Here is a 25,581-nt window from a genome sequence, read left to right as displayed (position 1 = left end):
CAATAGTTGTTGTTATATGTATAAGTTATTGTGTTTTATAGTTTGTTTAAAAGACCGGTCTGTAAAATTGTTTGTTTGTGTATATATATATATATATATATATATATTTGTTGGTTGCTTAAGCTTTGTAAGGCCAGTGAGTCCTTAGACGAACATTCCTTATAACATGCTCATGTGTCTAAAATTCCAGTTGTGCCGTCGGCAAGGGGGCATGTCACAACCCAATGATTTTAGTGCCTCGGCACGATGGAATTTTTCCGCCACATGAGAGTTTCTGTGCACAGCAAAAGTTTTCTGCTGCAACAGAAAACTCCGGTGCAAGAGAGTTCCCGCCATTCGTATGCAAATTTGTGTCCCACTATTGGCCAGTTCTAAATTATTCCTACGTGGCGGCTAGTGATTGGCTTGCTGGCCGTATAAAATTCTGTGCGACTTCCGCCCAAGTCGGAGAACTTTGAGCACGCTGCAGAGTGCCTTTGAAGATTCCTGACTTGTGGCTGAGCTGGTTGATAGCCTGATCACCTATCGATCCTTCTCCCCATCGCCGAGCGGCATCCCTCGACGTACCCTTTCCCTGCCGGCCTGATTCGTGTACGGATTCGCTGGCCTGAGCCTTGCCAGCTGGAGCAACTCGTGTAGTTGTTTAAGCGACCGGACCACCTGCGTCGTGGCTACTAGCAGCGTAAGTAAAGCTTTTTTGCAACCAATACGCTTTGTCTGCCTCTCCATTCACCAGCCCGCCCAATGACCGAGTAATTTCTAGTTCACCTTAAGTCGGCTCCGGGCATCTGAGACAGTAGTTAACGCAAAGGTGCTAAATGAATTGGCTAAAGGCCATAGTAGAACTCACTGTTAAGAGATGAATCCCCATTTCCTATAGTTACACAGCAAAATACCAATTACAGAGAGGAACAGATCTGACAACATGGGAGCTACATAAGCACACTCATGCCACAAGGAGAAAGAAAAGAGGGAAGGGAAATCAGCAGTAATGGAAGAGAAGGAAGAAGGCAGAGCAAGAAAAAAGAATAAAAGGATCAATAACTTTAAAAGTTCTGATAAGTCCTTATGGTCACCTCCTGTGACAGTCTGTTTAAGGCAGACTCAATTGGCACTGTCATTTTTACAGAGCATGGTCTATGTGCCAATGAGTTCTTTTATGGCTGCTAAGTCCAATGCATGAGTGACAGTCCCACCCATAGGTAGGGCACACCCATACACTAGAAATGCTCTGAATCCAAGCAGCAGATTGTTTCCTCCTCTGACGTTGGTCATCACAAAACATGATCCAGTCCACCTTGTAGCATCTTGCTCCATCTGCAAGCTAACTCCACCAACAAGAGCAGCATTCTTCAGTCCTTTACTAAACATCTACAGAGATACCAAAAGATGCTAAGTCTTCTTTACAATTATCCTGAAATCTGCACAGTGGTCTCTCTCTCTTGTTAGATCATTCACGAGCTTCAAAGTACAGCACGTTCTTCGGGATCCTGTGATCCAGCATTCACTTGACATGACCGAGCCACCTGAGTCTTTTCTTACCAATCAACGTTCCCATGAATGACATACATAAGATTTAACACTCTTGTCACCCTGTCTTGCCATCTTATTCAAAGAATTTTATTCAGGCATCTAATATGAAAACTCTTTAGTCATTTGGTATATTTGGCATAGGTTGTCCATATTTCTGAGCCATATAGAAGAGTGGGTAAAACACATGCCTCATAAATACGGATTTTCACTTTAGTTGACAGTTTGTTATTGTTCCAGGCTCTGTCTTGCAAAAGATCAAAGTTCCTGGCTGCTTTGCCAATTCTACTAGCAAGCTCAACATCAAGAGCTACATTCCTGGTAGTAGTAGAGCCAAGGTAGAAAAACTGGTCAACAACATCTAGAGAAGTACCATCTCAGATGATATCTGAAACAGGTTCTGAAGAGTCTTGGTACATGATAACAGTCTTCTTCAAGCTTATTGCTAGCCCAAAGATTTTGCATGAGTCAGAGAAGTTGGTACTAAGATGTTGTAGGGAATCAACAGTCATCCACAAGGGCTGCATCATCTGAAAACAACAGGCCCTTTATGATGATCACCTTTACCTGCATCTTAGCTCCAAACCTTGCAACGTTAAAGAGTCCTCCATCATGTCTAGTGCTGACGCAGACACTCTCTCAAACATTATGGAGCACATGTTGAAGCAGGTATGAGAAGTAAATGTTAAACAGTGTGGAAGCCAGTACGCAGCCCTGCTTAATGTATTTAATGTATGAAATGCAGACTAGAAAACCTCAAACCCAGTACATTATACATTAGGCTCCAAACTGCTGGTTTTGATATACACATCTTTAAAATAAATCTGGATCACTTTTTAAAACTTTCCGTCATGACCCTGGGTAACTTGTTTCAATAGTTAAGAAGTTTATAACTTATTTTTAGTTTAGTTTTACCTCACTTCCCCATTCAATTCCACTATGCCTTTCCCAGGTAGATTAGAGAGAGAAGTAATTTCAGTAGACACTTGTAGGCTGAAGTAGGCATTTATAGGCTGTGACCATGTCACCCCTCTACCTTCTGTTGGTTATAACAGATGGCTCAAGCTTCTTAAATCTCTATCGAGTCATATATTCTAGATCTTGAATCATTCCCCCATAATTTCTTAACAATGTCCTTTCAAACCTGACCTGAAGGTTCCAGTCAGTAGTGGTGAGAAAGCAGGACTTTTTGGAGTTCCCAAACTGACAGCCTGGTAAATGGCTAAGTAGCCTGGATAGTCTTTGGCAAGACATTTTTCTACTGGTATCTTGCATCTTCACGCTGCACAAAAACCTGCATAGCTCATTAGTAGGACCAGTGGGGGCAGAACAGTGACAATCTCTGAATTAGGACAGTTGTTTCATCTGTCTTTTTATCTCCGATTTTATTCAAATACAGAACCAAAATAAAATAGACTAAAAATTTCCTCCTCTTTCAGGTAAAATTGAAGTGTGTACATGCTGCTATTCATTTAAAAACTGCTTATAAGCCCACTAGCCTACAGGGGAAAACATTTGTATAAAAACAGTGTTATATATATTTTTGACTACTTCAAAATTACATTGAATAAAAAGTGGATACGCCCACCTAACACATTGGAGGCCCCGATACCATTTTAGGGACTCTAGGAGCAGGCACATTACAAATCAGTAAGTCATTTGATATTATATTCAGTATACAGTTTTACTTTTGAAAGGACAGAACAAAGGAAGTAAACTGGATTGCTCATTTATAAGAGGCACTGAAAACACTTTGCCAAGTGGTATATCCCAGTTTGGAAAGAAAATGATGCACTACTTATTTAAGAAGTTGAGTGTCTCTACGAGAAACAAGAGAAGTTAGGACTTTCACCAAGTGACTGTTTAGACAAATCAGATACGTATGCTACATTGAGTTTCTTAAAAGTTACCTTCTATTTTTCAAGAAGAATAAGAATTTTGTATATTATTATTATAAAGACAATTTATCCTGATGCTATGTGCCAAAAGCTTTAATCAAAAAGCCTTCCACAGTAAATCGATATTGAGCTCTCTCAAATGCAATTGTTGTCTTTACTTTTACCTAATCACCACCCCCTACCAGGTTTTCACAACTATCATGGAGTGTAGAATCTGGTTCTTCATACTGTTCTACAAAGATGACTAGAGTTTCTGCAGAGTTATTTTTCCTGAAATGTTATCAGTGAATGGCAATCCAAGGACTTGCAACATAATCAGACTTACTGACAAGAAGCCCATGCAGCTGAAACACAGTTAAAAAAATTGCAAACTAGACTTCCCTTTCAACTAGATCAAGAGTTGATGTCAAGCTAGCTAGCCTTGTTAGAGTAGAAGCAGGGAGATAAATATTTTTAGACAGCATTCAAAGGATCATCTGTCAGAAAGGTATAATGAGGTTTGCAGAGAGCCTCACTGAGGAGTTAAGTGGCTGCAACAGCTTTTAACAAACACAAGGCAAGAATACAGTGAAAAATTTAATCTACCCTTTTGAAAAATAATTATCTGCTGCTGGCCATCACACACTCCTTGTGTTCAAGCCCATAAACATAACTACTCAGTTATAACTTTTCAGCCAAGTAGTACCAAGAAATCAGTCTGTCGAGTGAAGCAAGAGCTGCTCCTCATCACCTTTGAATGACAACAGCATCACCTCCTTACACTCTGCCTGTCTTCCATATATTGTAATGTTTCAGGTTTTGTTTTCAGGTGACTTCACTATCAAATTCCTTGATGACTAAATTTACTACGCTCTGACTATAGCATATTGTCATACACCATGACTAGTAAGCATGACCTTTCCTTTATTGTTTCATTGTCCTGAATTCATTCAGCATTCAGTGTAATAGCACAGATCATAAATGAATTAATTTACTGGTTACTTCCCCTAGGTATTTCACTGTAATTTAGCATTAGTTATTGGGCACTTAAAGCAGCTATGAAATCTTTACTGTGTATTCAGGTAAAGACATCATAAAACAGCAACAAACAATAACAGCTATGCCCTTATGCCTAGGGTACCATTTTCTGTTGCTTCCTGAAAAAATAAAGAACAGAAAAACTCATGTTTCATAGCTTTCCTGTTCACACTAGAAGATGAAGATATCAGAAGAAGCATCTCAGGAATGATACCATCAAACAACATGCAAATGCCTGAAGGAGGTCTAAGCGTTTAGGATTGTATTTAATGAAAGCAAAAGACCACCTTTGTGAACTCATATTCTGCACTTTTCAAATTGCTTGGTAAAGGTAGCTGGAGCAGTGTGCTCTTGCATTGTATGGCACTGCTGTATGAGGGCTTACTCTCATTGCATGATAAATATTCTCAACACCATATGTGCCATGTGGTACACATTCAAATTGCTGATTTAGCCCTTCCCTGATGTTGGGGATGCATTCTGAGCCCTGTGAGCACAATCCTCAGGCTGATGACAGGAAAGCAAGGTACGTGGAAATTCACAGCATATTAAATAAAAGGGGATTCAACAGCAAACAGTGAGATAATAAAAGTGATGCACTAAAGGAATTCTGCCTGGCTCTCAGATTTATACCACAGTGTGGCAGGGCACTGTTGGTGCCTGCCACTTTAAGGGGGGAGATGTGTGGCAAAGCGCTGTTGGTGCCTGCCACTTTAAGAGCTGAGCCAAGCAGCCTGCAGGTGCTTGATTGCAGTGGCCATTTTAGATCTCTGGCTACCTATATAAACAGAGCAGGCCTGTGCTGTCAGGCTAGGTAGTAGTATTATCTGGTTGCATGCAACATCCTGGAGGTAAGGGCAGGAGCTGTAGGGGATGGTTTGGAGGCTCCTGGTCTTGGGCATGACCTAGAACTGCACTCTGCTGGGAGTGAGTGGCCTGGTGGGGCTCCCAGTGATGTGGGAGCCCCCAGGAAATGCCACGCCAGTTACCACCCTGGTGAAAGGCACCCCAACCTACCTTAACCCCAGCTCCCATCTTTGGGTGGGTCATCTAACATTGGAGGGGGGACAGACACAGCTGAAGACCCTGAGGAATGAGTGTGAGGCCAGGTATAGCTGTGGCCACCTGCACCCATGTGGGGTGCAAGACCCCAAGGAGATGAGCCCCAGTGAGGGGGTGGAGATGTGGAGCCCCAGTGAAGTGGGGAAACCCAGAGGGCTGGGAGCCCAGCATGTGTGTGGGTGAGGGTATAGAGTTGCCCCAGAAGGGGCCAGGGCAAGCTTAAACCCAGTTGGGTACTTGGCTGGCCACTACTCCAGTGAGGGTCATGGAAGTGGCCCAAAAGACAGTACATCTGCCACCCAAGGTATGAGCTAGCTAAAGCCTATGGCCTAAAGGGCCCACTCCAAGAGGGAGCAAGGCAGTACAAGTTGTCAAGGTCTGAAAGAGACTCTGAGAGGAGGGGGTGGAGTGTGAGAGGCCCTAGTGAGAGGAGGGTGGTATGAATGTGTGTGCGTCTGAGGCCTGACAAAGAGGACAAAGTTTGTTCTGGCTGTAAGCCAGGAGTGTTGTCATCTGGATGCCATTGGTGAGGCTTGGACTGCAGTGTAGATTCATAGATTCATAGATGTTAGGGTCGGAAGGGACCTCAATAGATCATCAAGTCTGACCCCCTGCATAAGCAGGAAAGAGTGCTGGGTCTAAATGACCCCAGCTAGATACTCATCTAACCTCCTCTTGAAGACCCCCAGGGTAGGGGAGAGCACCACCTCCCTTGGGAGCCCGTTCCAGACCTTGGCCACTCGAACTGTGAAGAAGTTCTTCCTAATGTCCAGTCTAAATCTGCTCTCTGCTAGCTTGTGGCCATTGTTTCTTGTAACCCCCGGGGGCGCCTTGGTGAATAAATCCTCACCAATTCCCTTCTGTGCCCCTGTGATGAACTTATAGGCAGCCACAAGGTCGCCTCTCAACCTTCTCTTGCGGAGGCTGAAAAGGTCCAGTTTCTCTAGTCTCTCCTCGTAGGGCTTGGTCTGCAGGCCCTTGACCATACGAGTTGCCCTTCGCTGTACCCTCTCCAGGTTATCCGCATCCTTCTTGAAGTGTGGCGCCCAGAATTGCACGCAGTACTCCAACTGCGGTCTGACCAACGCCCTATAGAGGGGAAGTATCACCTCCCTGGACCTATTTGTCATGCATCTGCTGATGCACAATAAAGTGCCATTGGCTTTTCTGATGGCTTCGTCACACTGCCGGCTCATGTTCAACTTGGAGTCCACTAGGACTCCAAGATCCCTTTCCACCTCCGTGCCACCCAGCAGGTCATTCCCTAGGCTGTAGGTGTGCTGGACATTTTTCCTCCCTAGGTGCAGCACTTTGCATTTCTCCTTGTTGAACTGCATCCTGTTGTTTTCTGCCCACTTGTCCAGCCTATCCAGGTCTGCCTGCAGCTCTTCCCTGCCCTCCAGCGTGTCCACTTCTCCCCATAGCTTTGTGTCATCTGCAAACTTGGACAGAGTACATTTCACTCCCACGTCCAAGTCGCTGATGAAGACATTAAAGAGTATCGGTCCAAGGACCGAACCCTGCGGGACCCCACTGCCCACACCCTTCCTGGTCGAGACCGACCTATCTACCACGACTCTTTGGGTGCGACCCTCTAGCCAATTCGCCACCCACCGAACTGTGCAGTCATCCACATCACAGCCTCTTAATTTGTTCACCAGTATGGGGTGGGATACCGTATCGAAGGCCTTCCTGAAGTCCAGGTATACGACATCCACCCCTCCTCCTGTGTCCAGGCGTTTCGTAACCTGGTCATAGAAAGAGACTAGGTTGGTCAGGCACGATCTGCCCGCCACAAACCCATGCTGGTTTCCCCTCAGCATAATTTGCCCTGCCGGGCTCTCACAAATGTGAGCCTTGATAATTTTTTCAAATACTTTACCAAGGATGGAGGTGAGACTGACCGGCCTATAGTTGCCCGGGTCCTCCTTCCTCCCCTTTTTGAAAATGGGGACCACGTTAGCCCTTTTCCAGTCCTCCGGGACTTGGCCCGTGCGCCACAAGCATTCGAATATTCCCGCCAGTGGCTCTGCAATGACGTCGGCCAGTGCCTTCAGCACCCTCGGATGGAGCCCATCCGGGCCTGCCGACTTAAAGGCATCCAGTTCTTCCAAGTGACTCTGCACCACCTCAGGATCTACGCATGGAAGTCTGGCACCTTGCTGCTGCCTCTCTACAACCCCAGTGAGAGACTTGTCGTGCCCCTCGCTTAGGAACACTGAGGCAAAGAACTCGTTGAGGAGTTCAGCCTTGTCCCCTCTATCTGTCACCAATTGCTTCTGCCCATTTAGCAGGGGTCCTATTCCTCCCTGGGCCTTCCTTTTACTCCCAATATATCTAAAAAACAATTTCTTGTTGTCCTTTACTTGGGTTGCCATCCTCAGCTCCATGGTAGCTTTGGCCCGCCTAACTGCCTCCCTACAAGCACGAGCAGAGGAGGTATATTCATCTTTAGTGATCTCACCCTGTTTCCACTTTTTATGTGCTCCCCTTTTGGCCCTTAGGCTGCCCTGGATTTCTCTGGTCAGCCATGAGTGATTTGCCCTGGATTTCTCTGGTCAGCCAGTCAGTGTAGGGGAGGAACAGAGCCAGAGAGAGCACCCCCTGACATTGGGGCAAAAATGAGCAGCCTCCTGCTTAATTAACACTTCAATTATGTTCCATCAAGACATGGCAGGTGAGACAGGTGGGTGGTGTGCCCAGAGGCAGGTGGAGAAACTAGCAGTGTGGCTAGTCTGGGAGTCCCACTTTGCCACACACAGTCAGCACAAACAGCACCCTCTGCCACCATCTCCTTCTCCTCCCTTCATCCTAACAAAATGATTTGACTGGCAAATACAGAACTTAAAGTGATTAACACAGGTTGCTGGGTATGCTGGCTGATGCAGCCTGTCCCTAGCCCTAGCCCCAGCCCCAGCCGCACCAACATGGCTCCTGGGGGGGGAGGGGGGACTGTAGCTATGTACAGGCAGCTTTGGGGAGACCTGAAGCTGTGGGGACTGGACCCTCCACTGCTGACCCTTCAGGGGTTCTGTGCAGGGTCTCCAATGAGAATGGCCCATTGATTAGGGAACCCCACTGTGAGCCCCTCTGGACTATGGGGCAGGCTGGAGGTGAGGTTTTCTGGGAAGGGGGAGGGCAGAGACCTGCCAAGCACCAGGGTGGCTTGAGTGGGAAGTTCTAGAGCTGGAGCGGTGCCTGGCCACCGACCCAACCAACCTGTCCCTCTGTGGAGCATGTTGGGAGAGGTGGGAAGAGCTTCATGCTCTGGACGACCAGTGCGCCCATGGTCCATTTGTCCGCTCGCACGTCCAGCTCCTTCAGGGGATGGACCAGAGCTCCTGCTTCTTCTGTGCCCTGGAGAGGAGTGGGGGGCCAAGAAGTACATCACCTGCCCTTCTGGTGGGTGACGGCACCTGCCTCACAGATTCAGGTGACATGCGCCAGTGCGCACAGGCCTTCTATGAAGAGCTCTTCTCCCTAGATGCAACTGATACCAAAGCCTGTCAGACCCTGTAGGAGGGACTCCTGCAGGTCAATGTGGGTGACTGGGACTGGCTGGAAGCTCCTCTCACTCTGGATGAGTTTTGGGCCACTCTTCTCCTGATTCCTGGCAACAAGGGGCCGGGCATCAACGGGCTGACCGCAGAATTCTACTGGGCTTTCTGGGACTTCCTTGGCCTGGACCTTGCCATGGTCTGGGCCAAATCTGAGGGAAGTGGAGAACTCCCCCTGTCGTGCCAGAGGGATGTGCTGACCTTCCTGCCAAAGAAGGGGGATGCCCATGACCTAACGAACTGGTGTCCTGTGTCCCTTCTTTTCACGGATTACAAGGTGACAGCGAAGGCCATCTCACTGTGCTTGCAGTCTGTACTGATGGACATGATCCATCCTGACCAGATGTACAGGGTGCCCGGACATTCCATCTTTGACAACCTGTACCTGGTACAGGAACTCCTGGAGCTAGCACACCTGGAGGCCCATCTTTTGTTCTCCTATCCCTGGACCAGGACAAAGCATTTGACAGAGTGGGTCACTGGTACCTCACAGGCATGCTATGGGCCTTTGGTTTGGGACCCCGCTTCATATGTGCTCTCCAGGTTTTGTACGCCTCTGTTGAGTGTTTGGTCAAGCTCAACTGGACCCTAACAGAGCCCATCCTGTTCAGGAGAGGGGTGTGTCAAGGCCCTCTGAGGTCCTGGCAGGACTCCAGAGATGGTGGCTGGAGTTTTTCGAGATAGGATGGTACTGGTTCACTGCACAGGTCCTGATTCTCCCCTTGAGGGAGGCTGGTTAGGGCCTGGTTTGCCTGAGCAGCCAGGTTCTGGTTTTCGGCCTTCAGGCCCTGCAGAAACGGTAGCCATGCGCCATGGGGCCATCTGGGGCGCGCCTTCCTCTGCCACTTTTGGGGGCTCTGATGCAACTGGCAGCTCCTCAGCCTGAAGGGCTTCTCCCTGCAGGACCTGCCAGATATCTACCAGGACCTCCTGTTCTCTGCCTCCAGGTCCCACGCAACAGTCGCCCAGGGCACTGACCTGCTTATTGAGCCCCTCCTCTGCAACCCCCAGCTGGTGGTACTGACAGCAGAGACGTCCTGGTTGCAACAGAGGTTGATCCTGCCTGGTGTTGCCCATATTGGAGACCTCCTGGATTACAATAGGCAGGAGTGGGTGGACAGTGCTGTGCTGGCCTAGCGCATAGGCCTTCCCATGGAATGTGCAACCTGCCATCTGGTCTGGGAGGTGAAGTCTGCTCTACCTCCCAATGTCCTTGCCTTTGACCAGGTCCTGCATGGAGGCAGTCCCTGCCCCTCACCCCCAGTTTCCTCTTTGTCTTGGGGCCGGTGCCTCACCTGGCCTCATGGCACTCCCCACTCCACCACCTGAACTGGCTGGAGGACACCAGATCAGTCTACTTTTCCACCATCCATTGCTGCCACCTACATGCTTGTGCACCACACTGTCCATCATGTTGCCATTGCATCTCTCCCAGACACCATGTGGCTGAACCTGCTCAGTGACGCCGTGGTGGGGGCACCCCAGTGGCAGAGTCGGTATTCCACCCTCATCCCATGAACCACTGGGGACCTCAGCTGGCAGCTCCTTCATGGAGCTGTCGCCATGGACCTGTATGTGGCGAGCTTCACAGACACCCTGGTCTCCTGCCCCTTCTGCAGGAGAAGGAGATCCTGGCGCACGTGAACCTTGAGTGTGCTAGGCTGCAGCCCCTCCACTTCCACCTCCAGAACCCCCTCCTGAGGTTCTGGTTTAATTTCACCCCCCCATTTTTTTGTTTTTGGTCACCCCAGCCATGGCCCCAGCAAGTCCCAGGATCTTCCTGGCTCGGGCCAAGTGGGCCCTGTACTTGACCAGGAAGCAGGCTCTGACTGGGAAAGTGCCCAGAGACTGCGGGCCACTCTCCTCTCACTTGTCCATGCATGTTTCTGGGCAGAGCACCAGGGGGTGGTGTCCACCGGCTCCTTGGATGCCACTGAGGACCGGTGGGTGCGGCCCAGGGGGCTCTGCTTGGTGTCCGCCTCAGGCACACTTACGTTCACTTTTTGACCCTTTGACCCACACAACACTCCTATCCTGTTTTTTTTCATGAGCTGTCCCAAGAATTTAGTTGTTCCATTCATCCATTAGCCCCCATAAAAAGGAGCTACTAGTTAGCCAGGTGGGCCTTACCCATGGCAATCGGATGGACAAATAGACAGGAGCTTCTGAGGCTTAGCCACTTGGTATCTGGGGACACTAGACTCTTGTGTCAGCTATACTACTGAAGCAGCATCCCTAATTCACTTTTTAAAATACCCAAGAATCCACAAAAGAGACAAAGAGGGATTGATCAGATGAGCAATGTCTTATAAACAACATATTTACATGTTAAAGAAATTTGGAAGCCTACCAGTGTCTCTAGCATCATTAAAACATATAGATATTTATTTTATTATGTTTGCTTTTGGTTTTCTTATCCCATGGTGTGTATGTGTGATGGGGGGATGGGGGGTTTGCAGGAGGGGGTGACAGGGATGTGAGTTTGTGTGGGTGGGTGGGTGTGGGGGCTGTTTAGGAGGGGTGGGTCTCCTGCATGAATGCCACATGCCCCCAGCAGCTGGGGGGGGGGGGCACAGCAGTGCTGGTGGCAGCAGGAGCATCGTGGCGGCAGTAAGTGGGGAGCTCCCACAGACGCCGCTGGCACTGTCTGCAGCGGGGGGAGGGGTGGTGAGCACCAAATGGGGGTCAGCAACTACCTGCAGCCACCACTGACAGTGTCAGCAGTGGCCAGTGGTGATTGCTGACTGTCCGCAAATGCTGGCAGCAGCAGGGAAGGGGCATGGCAAGCAGCAACTGCCTGCAGGTGCAACTGACACTGTCGGTGGCACCTTTTCTGAGGGGGTGCATTGCCATTGGTCCCCAGTCTCCCACAGGGCAGACCCCCCCCCCAAACACACACACACACACACACACACACACACACAGCATGTGGACTACCCTACCTGCAAGGTCCCAGCCTCCCCCCCCCCGTTGGTCTCCAGCTGCCCCCCAAGCCCTCCCACTGGTCTCCTGCCCTCTGCTTATTCCCCTGCTCCTCTCCAGCCGCTGTTGGTTCCCCCAGGATGTTGGTATTGTTTGACCCCTGGATATCCCAGGAATTTAATTTTGCTCCCGCATGGCAATTTTGCAGTGCAGGGAACTTTTTTCTTTGTTTGTTTTGTTCCCACATGTGCCTCTTGCAGCATCTGAAAGGGGTTTGAGACCCTGCAAGAGGCATGTGTGCACTCGTCTGGACACACCCCCTATGTTTATTGAATATTGACCCTTTATATCCCCCTTCCCCAGCACGTACAGGATCAAGGTCTATGTTAGGAACACAAGACTATAAGGGAACCCTTGGGTCATCAAAACCCAATCCTCTACCATGGCAGGCAATCACACTAACTGCCCTCATAAACAGATTGTTTCATCTTAAAAGCAGTTAGATTTTTATAGCCCCAACAAAAATCCTATCCAGTACTGGCAGGCTTTTCCAGAACTGCTCATTGCTCTGACCGTTGAAAGCCATCTTCAAATTTCCATATTCATAGCCAGTGTATACCCATTTGTTTGTTCTAGCATTTCCTTTGGTTTTAAAGCAACTCTTTTGCTTTTTGATAACCTTTTCCACTTTATACAAAGTTACTGCAAACACTCCTCTCCACTGTCCTCCCCCCCACTTTGTTTATAACAATCATATCCTCTCCCAGCCTTCAGTTTCTTGCCATTTTTGGTCACCTCTCACGAAATGTGAAGGCCAAAGAGATGATGGACAATATCCAATAGGATGGTCAGTTTTGATAATATCCATTGCAGGTGTTCAGAAGAATAAAAATTTGAGCCATTTATACCTCCTGCCTTAAATTAAGTCTTTTTTCCCCCTAGAAACATGCATTTGCATTTAAAATAAATTACATTTTCATTATACAAAAAACACTTGTATTTGTAGTTCTCTCTCAGTTTTTTGCTGTGCACATATTAATGTCTCTTAGGAGAGGAACCTGACAGAGCTTATCATAAATCTCAGATTACACAAACACATGAATTTTAAATGCCATTCATTATCCAGTCCTGGAGAATGAAGGTAGGTGAGTCAATTATGCAGATGCAGGGGTCTCCTGGGAGAAATAGAACTTCTTAGTTCCAAGCTTCCTTGAATTGGAGCCTGTGGTACTCTGTGCCCCCCATGATTAGAACCTTACATACAAATAACCTAATTGAAATAGGTCCCTTTTTCACAGGCTGCTCTGATGCGCTGATTCACATGCCACTGAAGTCTGCTGGAGCATGGTAATTACCGCTCTCCAGCAGACTCCAGCGTCATGTGTATCAGATCCCTGCACTGAAAAATGGCAGTGGGGTGCTTTAAACTGAAGCTTGTTTGACGAGCTTTACTTTAAAGTGCCCCGCTGCCATTTTTGAGTATGGGGATGCTATTACATGTGATGATCTGGGTGTTTTAATTAGCACAGCTCTGAGAGCTGCCCTAATTAAAAGAGCCCCTACCCCACTGCCTCCTGGAGCACATCTATAAATGCCCCATGAGACCAGCTTAAAAAAAAAATAAAGCATTTCAGTTCCATTTTTTGCCTTTGCACACACTAAAAGTTAGAAACACAATCTTAATATTTTCTCTAAACTCCATGGCTAGAAGCTTACCTTTAAAGGAAAAGACAGCTGAACTTCTTAAATAATATGACTCCAGGAGCTGGGGTCTTAAGGGAAGGCATTCAGTGTCATAAGCCTTGTGTTAAAATCATGAAGGCTGGCAAGACTGAATCTGGCAGACATTTAAACCAAAAATGCCTTTCTAAACTGAAGTACAACATCTCCTTATCAAACTAAGGGTTTTTTTTAATCTTAAAAATCATTTTTCCATGTCATGCTAGAAGCTCTTCACTTTGAACCCTGTGCCAACACAGTTTCTAAATTCCTTAAAAATTCATTATAAGTAGGAAATTTTGATAACTTTTTCCACTTTATACAAAGTTACTGCAATTTCCGAATGCAATAAACAATTAGCAATGAATGATTATTCAACTTGTTGAAGCTTGTTCAGTCTAATTTTTTTTTAAATGAATGATGTCCATGTAACAGAAATCTATCTAAAACTTGCATCCTCTCACTCCACATACCGTATGATTTATTGTAAAGGAGGTAAAGCTATGAAGATCAAGCTGGATTCTATTCTATCTTGTGCATCATGAACAGTGTTAGGGCCCCAATCTTGCAATTCATTATTGACATGCACGTGCAGAATTAGGGCCTTAACTACCAGGGTACATCTAAGCCATGTACAGATATTTAGTTTCTCCTGGGACAGTCACTACTCTCCGAAGAGAAACCATAAGTCTGCAGATATTCAAGATTTTTCTTCCAAGGTAAAAATGGCTACTCCAGAAGAAAAAAAAAAATCCCTGGAATAACTAAAGTTAAACCATTCCCAGAAGAATTTCTCCTGGCAGAGCATACACAGTTTCTTCTGAGAGAAGCCACACTTCAGTTTTCCAGTATCCCAGAGTGCTTTGTTCCTGCCTTCCCCCAGGGAGACAGTGCATCACTCACTGGACTCTGTTGCTTCAGCCAAGCAGGAATCATAACACTTCCCCTTCACAATCTCTACACTGTGCTGCAAGGAAAAACAGGCAGTCTGGGTCATCCAGTCAGGACTACCCTGTCCAGTGCTACCATTCAATCTCCAAGAAGACTGAGGGAGTCTGCAGAGTACGCTGTGATGTATACACAAGGGAACCCTGGCTTTGCACTGTCAATACTGAAAGCTCTCTGTTTTTCAGTGGCTTAGCAGTCAAATGCCTGTTCAGGAGTCTCTGGATAAGGTTTTAAACTAGGAGAACAAACCTGGGAGAATTAGCCCAGATGATCTGATATATGCATCCGTGCACTACATCTGCTCTCAAGCATGCTAGAAAAAGAGCTCTTGAGAGCAGATTGAACTTTATTAATAGATGTACTAGGAGTTGCCAGCAGGGTGAGAGATTCTTGCCCTCTATTCAGCACCGGTGAGACCATATCTGGAGTACTGTGTTCAGTTTTGGGCCTCCTACTATAGAAAGGATGTAGACCAACTGGAGAGAGTCCAGCAGAGGGCAACAAAAATGGTGAGGGGGCTGGGCCACATGACTTGTAAGGAGAGGCTGAGGGAACTGAGCTTATTTAGTCTAAAGAGAAAACTGAGGGGGGATTTAATAGCAGCCTTCAACTACCTGAAGGGAGGTTCGAAAAAGGATGGAGCTAGACTGCTTACACTGGTGGCTGATGACAGAACAAAGAGCAACAGTCTCAGATTGCAGCAAGGGAAGTTTAGGTTAGATATTAGGAAGAATTTTCTCACTAGGAGAGTAGTAAAACACTGGAACAGGTTACCCAGAGAGGTGGTGGAATCTCCATCCTTGGAGATTTTTAAGACCTGGCTAGACAAAGCTTTGGCTGGGATGTTCGTGCTTTGAGTAGAGAATTGGACTAGATGACCTCCTGAGGTCCCTTCCAGCCCTAATTTTCTATGATAGATTGTCAGTTTGCACTTGTAATACCAGCAAGCTTATAAACTCAGCAGGTTCAGCTTTCAAGTTGTTGAGATGGAATAGACATGGGATCAAAAATATGCCCTTCTTGAAAATTCAATGACTAAATCATATCTTGAAGCATGACACCCATGGTGCCCATTTATAAAGTAGCCTTTGTACTGCATTCTGCCAGGAAATGATTTATTTCTTCTCATAACAAAGCCAACCTAAGCTTACCTAAGAAAGCATAAATAATAATGGACAACAGTTTTTGTTTCTTTTTGCCACCTGAATTATAAAAGGTACAGTTTTTCACCTGCTCCAAAGAGCACTCCCCCCCTACCCCTTCTAGCTTGTTTCTTGGGACAGGGGAAGGGAAGGATTTCTAGAAATAGCTGCACAAATATTGCAAACTGACAGAGATAAAGGTTATTTCCAGTGTCCAGGGGTTTTTGTTGTGTTTTTTTTTTAAACCACTTTACGATGGATAACTCCCTTGTCTGTCCACGAGACATGATTTTGATGTGGTTCAAGAAGAGAGGTAGAAGATCAATTCGAACACACACCAAGAGAGTGAAAATGAGTGACAGCAACAGCCAGCAGGACACACCTAAACACTTGATGGCAAAAAGACCAATCTCTAAATACTCTGAGGTGTTTTAGAGCAGGGCTGTTCAACCCCACAACCGACAGCACCATGTCGCCTAGCCCATGGGGCTCCCCAAAGGTCTGGAAGTTTGGCAGTGAGGGAGTGGCTTCCAAATTTCTAGACCCACAGGGAGCCCTGTGCTCTACACACTGCCCAAGCCCAGCACAAGGGCACAGCAGAGATGGTGCTGGGCCCCAGGACCTAATCCCTGTGTTGGGGACTAGAAGGGGGTGGCACTAGGCCCACATGGCCCAATCCCAGTGTGCAGGGGAGGGTGGCAGTGCCAGGGCTCCTGAGGACCAATCCTGTTGGGAGGTGGTATTGCCAGACCCCTCAGAGATCAGTCCCAGTGGGTGGGGGTTGTGCTAGGGCCCCTGGGGACCAACCCTGATGGGAGGGAGTGGTGCCAGGGTCCCAACCCGGATTGGGGTTGGGGCAGAAGGGGATGGAACAACAGCCCCCAGGGACCAATCCTGGTGTGACGGGCAGTGTAAGGCCTCCCAGGACCCAGTCCTAGCATGAGGGGCAGGAAGGGGCTAGTGTTTGGCCCCAGGGCATGATAATGGCATGCAGCACTCCACCAAGCCTATAGACCAACTCCAGAACACACACCTGGCCCACAGGGCCAGAATGTTGAATATCCCTGCATTACAGCAAGGAAACCTACATTTAGCTCATCATTTTGCCATCCTGTGGACTAACAGAAGACCAGGCTACAAGACCAGCCACATGTTCACAATGTGAACAAGAAATCACCACTTCCACTTTGTCTTGGGTGCCCAATCATCTCCCTACACTGCTGCTCCCATGCACACCAATAGGTGGAGACCACTGAAGGAGAGTAGTACAACCACCATTTTTTCTACATTGTCAGATATGAAGGTGAGAGATCACATAGACAAACTGTAGCAGGACTGAGCCCCAGATACAGCTGTGACACTCCTTGGTGGTTACGACTCCTGCCTTGCTTGGGCTCCTCAGGTACTCTCCCTCCTCTCCTGCTTACCATGACTTGATGAAGTTATTGGTTTTGGAAGAGAGAGGTTGCCCAGGCATCCTAGAGCACTCTCTAGTCCTTTTCTCTGCCAACAAATCCCTCTTGGGCCCTCTAGTTCCACTGCTGTCCTCAAACTCAGTGGGCACTCCTGGCCCATCCATACCCCAGGGCTTTTGGTGTCTTATGGGCTGTTTGTGGTCTCTAACCTCCCCTGTAGTCAAACCCATGTCTCGCAGGTGTTACTGGCCATCCCTCAGATGGGGCATTTTGCTCCCTAATCAATATCAGGCTACTTTGGGCCTCTACGCCCTTTCCGGGGCCTCAGCCTTCTCCTCTTTTCTCTCACTGGTCCCCTTAGCTTAGGCCCACATCAATGGACCTAGCTTCTGGACTTCAGCCCTCATCTCATCCTTCTAGGCCCTGGTTTCACCTTCCTTGACTTTGCCCCTGGCCCTGGTTTCACCCCCTTGGTCCCATCTCCCTGCTCTGGGCATTGCTGGGATCTTTTCTGCCTCTCATAATCCCAATTCAGGCCACCACTGTGAATCAAATAAGAGACATAAGCAATCCGGCTATTACTAAATCTCTTAGCTCACTGGCTATATACCAAACCCAAACCTGTCCTGGGGCTTAATCCTCTGCCAGCCCTCAGCTCCTGACTTGCCATTTCTAGGGGTAACAGGATTGCATCCAGTAACCCACCAACAGTCATCTTGCTGCAGAACTCTTCTTTCTGCAGCCTGCAAGGACAAACTGTCTGCCCTGGCTCAAGCCCTAGGCTCATATGCCTCCCATGCCCTGCCTCTTCTGGTCAGCTGTCTCCCCAGCCACTTGCTGGGGTATCCAATCAGGACTGCTAGCTCCCAGGGCAGCTTGCTATTGCTGCTCTGGCTGCTTTAGGACTGCATTTGCTGCCCCTAGCAGGGCTCTGCTCTATTGTTCTATTGTAGAGGAAGTAGCACAGCAATAGGCATTCATATGTCTATCCCCTGGCTGCCTATTTGCCTACAGCCAGCTCATCCTGTGCAATGTTTTTCCCACCTGGGGACTTCTCTGTTGCTGCTTTTCCCTCAAAGTAATGGGGAGCCCCTGACTCTCTGTTGCACAAGCCTTATTGTCACAGTCCACCTTTGATGGGGCCAGAACTGCTTTCTGCTTTTTTTTGTGACCCATATTTTTCAATTGCTCCCACAGTCCAATAAAACAAGATATGACCCCATACACCATTACCATCAGCTCATAATGGAACTCAGTACTTTTAGTGCTGAAGCCAGAAAGTGCAGTGATCTGCAGCCATCTGTCAGCAATAGGAAAGCTCTGAAGCTATCTGATTTTCCACAGATTTTTAAACAAAAAGTGAATCTGTTTTGATAATGTTGATGGTACCAAATAACTTATAATTCAATGAGAATCCAAACCTGCAAAACTTATCTCTTGACTGCATCTCTGTATAACAGCAAGTGCAACATGCTACAAATCTCTAAAACTCACTGGAAAATCATTTGTAATTCGGCAGAAAACATGTAGAATGCTAGGTAAAGCAAAGATACTAATATGCTAAAAATCAAGGCATTCTGTCCTTTTAAACACAACAAGGAATGCTTCCTGGGTTAGTTCTAACTTGTTTTAGGCTTCTTAAAACTACTGGGTGATAGCAGATGTGGTGCTCTGAAGTGATGTCAATAAGGCAGTTTATGGAAGAGACACAATATACCATGGGCCAAGATTACACCACTGGGGGTTGAGTGGGCTAGGTGGCTCTTCTCTCACTGCAGAGTGATCATCCACTTTCCTTGCGAGTCCAGCCAGTCCTTACTCACAAAACCAAAGCAGCAGAACAAGGTTGATAACACATCCTACCAAAGGCAGTCAAATCCCACGGTCCTCCCCTGCCGAAAAGCATGCTGGGACCATTTTCAGTAGTCAGTGAGAGACCTGAACAGTCATGCCATGCCCTGGGTATCTCCCAAGCAAAAAGGAAAATCATCTCTTTCCTTGACTTTCCTCCTTTTTGTTTTCTTTGTGGATTTGACCTAATTGGCAGACACAGAAAACCACTATAAGCAGGTTGAATATAGTTAATATTAATACAGACTTTGGAGGGCAAGCTTGTGTGTGACTGGCCACCTTCCTCAATCCATATAACACTGATTGTTCTAAGAATTCAAGGGGCCAGCCAAGGGTTCAAACCTTGGAAGAACTACTAAAGAGGTCAGAGTTGTGATGCCCTGGTGACCATATAGCAATGCTCATGCTGTAGTGATTTGAAGCATTTGCTATCAGATGGCTGCTCAATGCCCCATGGGCAGGGTTCTACAGGTTTCACAATTCCACACCTGGGGAATTACCCAGAAGATTCATCTCTGACCAAATACAAAAACTCAATTTAGAAATCCTGTTTTCCCAGCCACGATGGCTGAAAAAAAAAAAAATCTTGAAAACACATGTCAAACTGATTCAGCAATGCCTGCCTGCTATTTTACTGTTTTTCAATGACCTGGGAAAAAAGCATTGCTTACATAGTTTGCAGATGACACAACAAGTGGAGAAAAAGTTAATTATGAAGAGGACGAGATTGAATAACTTTTTGTAAGCTTGTTTCAAGCAACAATATGCATTTCAGTATGGCCAAATAATGAAGTTATGTGTAGGTCAGAAAGGGTGAAAGATCCGGGAGGTCTTTATAGTGGGTCTGAAAGAGGTCTGGTGGCTATGGTGGATAATTAGGCGCAGATGAACTCCCAATGCAAGAATCATCAGAAAGGCTAATGAAATTGCTAGATGTATACACAAAGTAATATCAAAGTTATATGACCTCTGTATTTCATCCTGATGTGACAGCTACAGGAATACTGTGTTCAATTCTAGTATCTATAATTCAATAATGTTATAAAGTTGGAGAAGGTTCAGAGAAGGGCAATGAGAATAATTAAATTGGATAACATGCCTTGCAGAGAAAGACTCAAGGAAACTCACTCTGTTTAGTTTTACAAAGAGGAGGTTAAATAAATATTTACACGTGGAACAAGAATTTGGTAAAAATGTGCTTCATTTTACAAAACAAGGATAAAAGAAGACCCAATGGCCAGAGGTTGAACCTTTACAAATTTGGACTGGAAATTATGCACACATTCTAACACTGAAGATAATTAACTTTGAACAGCTTTCCAAGAGTTGTTGGGGAACCTTTATCAAGAGATTGCTTTAAATAAATAAAATATTTTCTAAAAGAAATGCTCTGCATCAGACAAAAACAAACTGATGTATCAAATGAGAACAGCCCTGCTGGCCTTATAATCTGTGTGTAGTTCATCATTTCAGTACAGTTCACAGTATGCAAGACAACTACTTTGAAGTATCAGAAAAGTAGTTAAGGAAACAAAAGACCTGATATTGCAAGGAACCACAGGGCAGGCTTTGCCACCTAAAGTCCCTTAGAGAACAGGCACTTAAATGCCTTTCAGTAAGTCTCTCCAGGTCAGAGTTGAGACATGCAGCTACATAGTCTGAGGTCTTGTATACCTTTCCTAAAGATCAAGAGGTCTTTCTTTTTTTTTCAGAGTGGTCAGCTGAGCACTTTCTGGTCACTAAGAAAACTATTTGTTTGGGTTTTTTTCAATTTAAAAAGTAAAATAAAATAAAATAAAAATAAATGGTGTGTGCAATGGGAAGACCTGACATTCCTAAATTGGACTTCCTAACCTCCCTCCCTCCCCCCACATAATCTGCTAGTTTATACCACTGACAGCTATTCAAGATTTTACTAGTATTTTCTAGAATATTCTAGTATTTCACTTTACTTTCAGCAAGGCATCAGTATACATATTTAGTATAGTATATTTATGTGTATACATAAAATACACATGTAGGCGGTGTACATTTGCTTGCAGTTCCTTCTTTGTTTCCTTTATGAAGTATAGCTGAGCTTTAGATTCAAGTGTTATTTCAAGCTCCTGGCCTTCCAAAGGCTGACACTGTAGTAATATGGATTTATTAAAATACCCATGTACCTTCCTACACTAAAGCAATACCTGGCATGTGTTCTTCAGCTTGAAGCACTCAGTATCACAAAAAGACAGAAATATCAAACATCAAATGAAGAAAACACAACAAGGAGGAGGAGACAGATTGCGCTAATTTCTTGACTGAAAACTAACACATCCCTGTCAATTACAAAGGGAGTAAGGGCATTGAAATGCCAATCTGAAAGTGCCAGACAATCTACACCACTGTTTTCTTATTCATGTCATAGAAAAAAAATAGTGGATCACTTAATAGCTCTGGGGATAAAGCATACTTCTAAAGGCCAATAGATCACACTAGGAATAATAAAGATGCTGCTAGTAAACCCCAAAGAGCTGAAAGTGAAGAGCACTAAAGTAATAGGATGCAAATCACTTAATGCCACCTGCTGTGAAGCATCTATGGTTCCCATTTTTCCTAGTGTGTTTAAGATCACATATTGAATAAAGTCAAGACAGATGTAAGTCCCTGAAAGCCGTGTGTGTTCTCTAGCTGTGTAGAGCAGGGGATTTTTGGTTGTTGTTTCTCCTAAAGACATGACCTTATCATATATTCATCCTAGTAGCTTTATAGCAATTTCCCTTCAGAGGTCCTAATTCCTCCTGCATGTAACTCCATGAACTTCATCTTCCTAGAGAAATGGAAAAGGTTGTGAAAACCGAGTTGAGCTGCAGAGGCAGTGGTACAGCAGGATTCTCACCTGCAGTCATCAGGAAGGTCCAGCTTTTAAAGTAATGCACTTGGGCTGACAATGAGGCTAGTCCAAGTAGGCATCTGTTTTATCCCCAATATACCTTGTTTGTTATGAGCTATAAGAAGGGAAGACAACAGCTAGCTGGTGAGAAAGCAGCATTCAAGAGAAATAAAACTAGACAAAGCAGCATGCATGCATAAATTGCCATATACAAAAAAGAGGGCACTTGTAAGTGCATTTTCATTTTAGTCTATAAATTCACTGTATCACATGCCATGAGATGCCTGTTGCACCAACACAACCAACTCCACACCATAGTATCTGAATTTCATGGGACTAGGAATAAGAACGTCACTCTCAATATCTCTTCATCTTTCTGCTTAGAAGTGTAAGTATACATATGCTGCTGTTTGGTAATGCTTCATATGTCTTTCACCAGTCCCATGGGATACCCATGCCTGCTACGGGACAGGGAGGTCCGGGTGAGGGAGATCCCTTGCCCTCCATCAATGCTGACCTCGTAAAGGAACACCTTGAGAGGCTGGATACCTTCAAGTCAGCTGGCCCTGACAATCTACACCCCAGAGTACTCAAGGAGCTGGCGAGCATCATAGCCCAGCCTCTGGCACAGATCTTTGAGAACTCCTGGCGCTCTGGTGTATTGCCCAAAGACTGGAAGAAGTCTAATGTGGTGCCTATCTTCAAGAAAGGGAGGAAAGTGGATCCAGCAAAATATAGGCCCATCAGCCTGTCTTCTATCCCAAGGAAGATCTTACAAAAGTTTATTAAAGAGGCCATCCTTAATGGACTGGCCGATGCCAAAATCCTGAGGGATAGCCAGCATGGGTTTGTTGTGGGTAGGTCTTGCTGGACCAATCTCATTTCCTTTTACGACCAGGTGACCTATCACCTGGACAAGGGAGAAGAGATTGATGTCATATATTTTGACTTCAAAAAAGCCTTCGATCTGGTATCCCATGATCACCTCCTGGTGAAACTGGCCAACTCTGGCCTTGGGTCCACCACGATCTGCTGGCTGGGAAATTGGCTCCGTGGTCGGACCCACAGGGTGGTGGTTGATGGAAGTCAATTGTCATGGTGCCCTGTGACCAGTGGGGTCCCCCCCAAGACATTAATGATGTAGACATTGGAGTCAGAAGCAGACTGGCCAAGTTTGCTGATGACACCAAACTTTGGGGCAAAGCATCCATACCTGAAGACAGGAGGGCAATCCAGGCTGACCTGGACAGGCTCAGCAAATGGGCGGATGTTAAACACCATCAGGCTCTCACCAAAAAATGCAAGGTTCTCAACCTTGGGAGGAAAAACCTGCAGCATCCTTATAGGCTCAGCAGTGCTACACTGGCTAGTACTATGGAAGAAAGACTTGGGGGTCAACACTGACCACAAGATGAACATGAGCCTGCAATGCAATGCTGAAGCTAGTAAAGTGACCAAAATGCTGGCTTGCATCCATAGATGCTTCTCAAGCAGATCCCGGGACATCATTCTCCCCTTGTACTCGGCCTTGGTGAGGCCACAGCTGGAGTACTGCGTCCAGTTTTGGGCTCCACAATTCAAAAATGATGTGGAGAAGCTTGAGAGAGTCCAGAGAAGAGCCATGCACATGATCAGAGGTCAGGAAAACAGACCTTACGACGACAGGCTGAGAGCTATAAGGCTCTTTAGCCTGGAAAAGCGCAGGCTCAGGGGTGATCTGATGGCCACCTATAAGTTTATCAGGGGTGACCATTAGTATCTGGGGGAACATTTGTTCATCAGAACACCCCAAGGGTTGACGAGGTCAAACGGTTATAAACTACTGCAAGACCATTTCAGACTGGACATAAGGAAGAATTTCTTTACTGTCCGAGCCTCCAAGGTCTGGAATAGCCTGCCATCAGAGGTGGTTCAAGCACCCACATTGAACACCTTCAAGAGTAAATTGGATGCTTATTTTGCTGGGATCCTATGACCCCAGCTGACTTCCTGCCCTTCGGGCAGGGGGCTGGACTCGATGATCTTCCAAGGTCCCTTCCAGCCCTAATGTCTATGAAATCTATATCTCTGTATGGACTGCAAGATTCCAATTAACTTGTCTGGGCAAAGGCAGAATGCCCTGTTTTTTTCAATGATAAATCCCCCTCCTTTTTTTCTGACATAAATAATTTCCCCATGAAACCGGAGCAAGGTAATACTTCTTTACAGGTAAAAAAGAATACCACAATAGAAGGTATCCAAGTAATGATGCACTGAATTCACATAGTTAAACCAATACAGCCCCACTGAAGTCATTATTTGTGTACACAGCATGAATAATTTGTTTGATTGTTTCTACATATATTATGGGCACTTGTGCATGAAAAGGGTCATTCTATTTATTTCTAGTTGATAACTAGCAAGGTAACTGAATGTTTCAAAGTACCACATCCTGTTAGAAATCCCATATAAAATTTGTTTTAAAGTGATCCCACAAATTGTCATCCTATACACATATTTCTGAGATTTAAAAAGGAGATATAAATATTTCATACAAGTCGAAAGGAGGGGGAAAAGGAAAGATAACCACAGTACTTAAGCTACACATAGCCACTTGGGTAGCTTTGAAATCCTTTACACATTCCCAAACTCTTTGGTGATTACAATCAAAGTGCTATCATAAGTTCTGTCCCAGTAAGCCTCTTGTCTAGGAAGTTGTACTATAGACCGTGCAGTAAAAGGAACATGCTAAAAGAATTGTCACAAACCCAAAGATTAAAATTAACATAGGAATTCCCAACACACACTGACTTTTACTGACTGTGGTATCATGATCATGCAGAACTTAGATGACAGGGCAGTCTATTTTTATCCCTGAAAACATCAAGAAAAGAAGAATGCTACAAAGTTTGTGATTTAAAAAAGCACAGAAGCACACTACAGTTCTCCCCTTGACAAGCAGCAGCATTATCACAGACAGCTGGCTTCTTCCTTCTGGAGGCTAGTAAGTTTGTCTTGTCAGAAAATGCAACTTTCTCCTCAGTTAATTACACTACAAACACCACATTAATTCCACCTACCCTGCTTCTAACTGCAGTACTGATCCAGACAAGCAGTAGCTCCACTAGATAACAGAGGGAGGAAAAAAATAAAGCACTTCTACTTCCTATAACTGGGAGAAATATTCACACCCATAAACACGATAGCTTCACAAGACAGTTTCAGAAAGGAAATAGAGTAGAGCTAAAATAAGTTGTCACAGCAATGAAAAGTTTTTTCCCCCTCCTCTATTGCTCTTGTATGCTCCAATCATAGTCCTCAGAGACTCTGAGTCTATGTTACCTTAACACAGGTGCTCTGCAGTACCACATGTGCTTGAGAAATCCCAGAAACTGTGTGTGGAATAGAAGTCCAAGAAGTTAGAAAGGGTGATTGTGTGTATGAATGTGTAAATATACAGTACAAGAGGCTGGAACAAGTCAGCAGGACCAGCCCCTAGACGTAGCCTGAGGTTTCAAATTTCATCAGCACCTGGCAGCTCTGAAACATGCTAGCAGCAGTACTGTTGAGTTAGAGAGGATTCCTTCCAAGCCAAACAGCTCACTTTTCAGTTATCTCTGGAACCCAGAGTGACATCAGCTGTGCCAGGCTTCACACAGCAGTGATCATTAC

General features: G+C 45.9%; 1 protein-coding gene across 3 annotated transcripts in view; it reads right to left on the bottom strand.

The window, feature by feature from the left end:
- The window catches only part of ARHGAP24 (Rho GTPase activating protein 24), a 520,920-nt gene extending 495,566 nt beyond the window's left edge, over nt 1-25,354 (bottom strand). Inside the window, exon 1 of one of the 3 annotated variants that reach the window (XR_009459915.1) lies at nt 25,252-25,346. The gene's annotated coding sequence lies outside the window, so the exon portion shown is untranslated. Of the gene's footprint in view, nt 1-25,251 lie in introns of all 3 variants that reach the window. The other 2 variants (XM_006265457.4, XM_014600612.3) reach the window with 2 other exon arrangements.
- Between the last annotated feature and the right edge of the window lie 227 nt (nt 25,355-25,581).

The sequence above is a fragment of the Alligator mississippiensis genome, chromosome 2 (genome assembly GCF_030867095.1).
Source record: "Alligator mississippiensis isolate rAllMis1 chromosome 2, rAllMis1, whole genome shotgun sequence".
Classification (NCBI taxonomy): Eukaryota; Metazoa; Chordata; order Crocodylia; family Alligatoridae; genus Alligator; species Alligator mississippiensis.
This window is presented reverse-complemented; position numbering and strand designations above follow the sequence as displayed.